Genomic DNA, 3107 nt, shown 5'->3' with positions numbered 1-3107 from the left:
GTTAGAGCTGTTTCTAAGAGGAGCATGTTTACCTGAAGGAGATACTCATTCAAAGGACCTATGATAAGGCTTTGAAACAAGCCTAGTGTATCTCTGTAAAAGTAAGGCTTTATTGATGTGAAAATATAAAGAATAAGATCTCCAGGCTATCATTGGGCTCCAAAGTGTGAAGGATCTATCTTTGTTTAGAACTGCATTTATTTATACCTGTATTTTATTTTCTTGGGTCAGAAACAAGTAAGAATCTTAATTTTCTAATTATAGAATGAAGTCTCAAATTAATTTTCAGAAAGTATTGACATTGAACCTAGTGATTCACAGACCTGTACCCCTGGGGCTAATATATGTTTACTAAAAAATTAAAAATTATAAAAGAGTATTGACATTGCAAGATGTATAAACAAGGATACAAACTGGAGAATACTGTGGGGTGATAAAAAATAAATAGGTAAGTATGGTCACTTGCATTAATCCTAGTATATATCAGATGATGTAAAGCAATTTATTTGCCAAGAAGAAGCAGAACTACTCTAAGAGGAAAATTTCTCCTGTTGCTTTTCAGCTCTCCAAAAGCCCTTCTGCAACACAGTGACCCATAAAATCATTCTATCATGTCAGTGTGCTGCTGTCCCGATATATCAGTGTTCTAAGTCAGACCCTGGATACCAGGCAGAACAACAGATTAAGATGAATGAGCAGCATCTAGGTAGGAATAAAGTCCTGAGGAGCTGGTCAGGTCAATCGACACAGAGCAAGCTGTGATTTGAGAGCCATCCTCTAAGGAATGGATCTTGGGTTTGCTTGGTAACAGAAAAGGATGCAGGGTCAAGAGGAGCAGGCATTACTAATGTAGAGTTTATGAGACCTAGAAGTATTAGAGAGGATGGAGACCATCAACTAATTTATTTGTTGCTGCAGCTGAGATTGGCCAAAGCTTTGAATTGGCTTGAGTCTACAAAAGGTACTCATTAGTAGATTTCACTGTAGAGTATTCAGGACACAAAGACAGAGAAAATTAACTGAGAAAAAGAGAAAGAAAAGGACAGAAGTACTGTAATCCTATGATCTTTGGTTGAATGTATAAAGAAAACTCAAACAGTATTCAAGAAACTATTCACGTGGGGCACCTGGGTGGCTCAGTGGGTTAAGCCGCTGCCTTCGGCTCAGGTCATGATCTCAGGGTCCTGGGATCGAGTCCCGCATCGGGCTCTCTGCTCAGCAGGGAGCCTGCTTCCCTCTCTCTCTCTCTCTGCCTGCCTCTCTGCCTACTTGTGATCTCTGTCTGTCAAATAAATAAATAAAATCTTTAAAAAAATATATATAAAAAAAGAAACTATTCACGTTATTTGTTTTTACTCTTTGTTGGTTCTATTAATTTAATTAATGATAAACATTTATTGAGCATTTTCTGAAGAGTTGTTACCCATTAATGTTATAGTAGTAACTATGATGGACCCAACCCCTTCCTCACATGGAACTTCAACTATAATGAAGAAGACCTACATCAAATAAGAAATTATTATAATTCATTATTATTTTATTAATTATTATTATTGATGTTACCAAAAGTGGCATTAGGGAGTGGTATAATATATACAATGAAAGGAGTTCTTCTGGACACAGGATTTTGGAAGTGCTTCTTGATAAAAGGATGTTGAAACTGAGATTTGAAGAATGAATAGATATTAATAAGTGAAACATGAAGGATAGATTTTTGAGACAGAATGATTAGCCAGGAAAAAGCCTCAAGATGAGAGAGAATGAAGCTTTTTTTTTTTAAGATTTTATTTATTTTTTTTTAAATTTATTTTTTATTTATTTTCAGCATAACAGTATTCATTATTTTTGCACCACACCCAGTGCTCCATGCAATCCGTGCCCTCTATAATACCCACCACCTGGTACTCCAACCTCCCACCCCCCCCCCGCCACTTCAAACCCCTCAGATTGTTTTCCAGAGTCCATAGTCTCTCATGATTCACCTCGCTTTCCAATTTCCCCCAACTCCTTTCTCCTCTCTAACACCCCATGTCCTCCATGCTATTTGATATGCTCCACAAATAACTGAAACCATATGATAATTGACTCTCTCTGCTTGACTTATTTCACTCAGCATAATCTCTTCCAGTCCTGTCCATGTTGCTACAATAGTTGGGTATTCATCCTTTTTGATGGAGGCATAATACTCCATCGTGTATATGGACCACATTTTAGTTATCCATTCATCCACAAATTGATTTTTTTTATTTTTAAAGAAAGTTTCAAAACAGATAGGGACAGAAAACCACTGAGTGTGCTCCAAGACTCATTTCCATGTTTCTTCCTCTTCATGCCTGTGAATGATGCATATTCCACTTCCTTTGCTTATACTTTATTTAAAATTCAGTATTACTCTTGTGATTTAAGCATTTCTTCTGTGCTCCAATAAATGTTTTTTAATGGCAAAAAAAGGGATTTTTTTTTACTTATTTTATTTTAGAGAGAGAGAGAGACAGAGGGGTAGAACCTCAAGCAGACTCTGTCCTGAGCACAGTGCCTGATGTAGTACTCAACTCTGGGTTTAATTTCATGAGCATGAGATCATGAATTGAGCTGAAACCAAGACTCTGAAACTTAAGGGACTGAGCCACTTTGTGCCCAGAGAAAAATGAAGTTTTAGGCAAGCAAAAGAAAATAAAATTTCCTCTGGAATTGTCCTCTATCCAGGAGAAGAGGATGAGGGCCAGGTCTTGGATCACCTGATAAATGTTTAAAAAATATAAATAAAAAATAAATTAAAAAAAGTAGTTTATATTTTAATTTAAGAGCACTGAGAAGTATGTGAGGGGTCTTAAGGAGAACAATCATGTATTTAAATTTATACTTTAAAAATCTCTCATTCTGTATGTAGATAATGGGAATAAAGGCAAATCAGCTTTGAAGGGAGAAGACACATAGTGACTCATACTCAGTTGAAAAATGACATGTGAAGAATTAGACAAGAATGGTGACATTTGGAAGAAAGCAAAGGACATATTTAGGAGGTGTTTAGAGGTTGGAATTAATATGATTAATGATGAGACAATTAGTTTAGTTTCAGGTCTGCTGAGTGGGAGATGCCCTTGAAG

This window comes from Mustela erminea, chromosome 5 (genome assembly GCF_009829155.1).
Source record: "Mustela erminea isolate mMusErm1 chromosome 5, mMusErm1.Pri, whole genome shotgun sequence".
Classification (NCBI taxonomy): Eukaryota; Metazoa; Chordata; class Mammalia; order Carnivora; family Mustelidae; genus Mustela; species Mustela erminea.
This window is presented reverse-complemented; position numbering follows the sequence as displayed.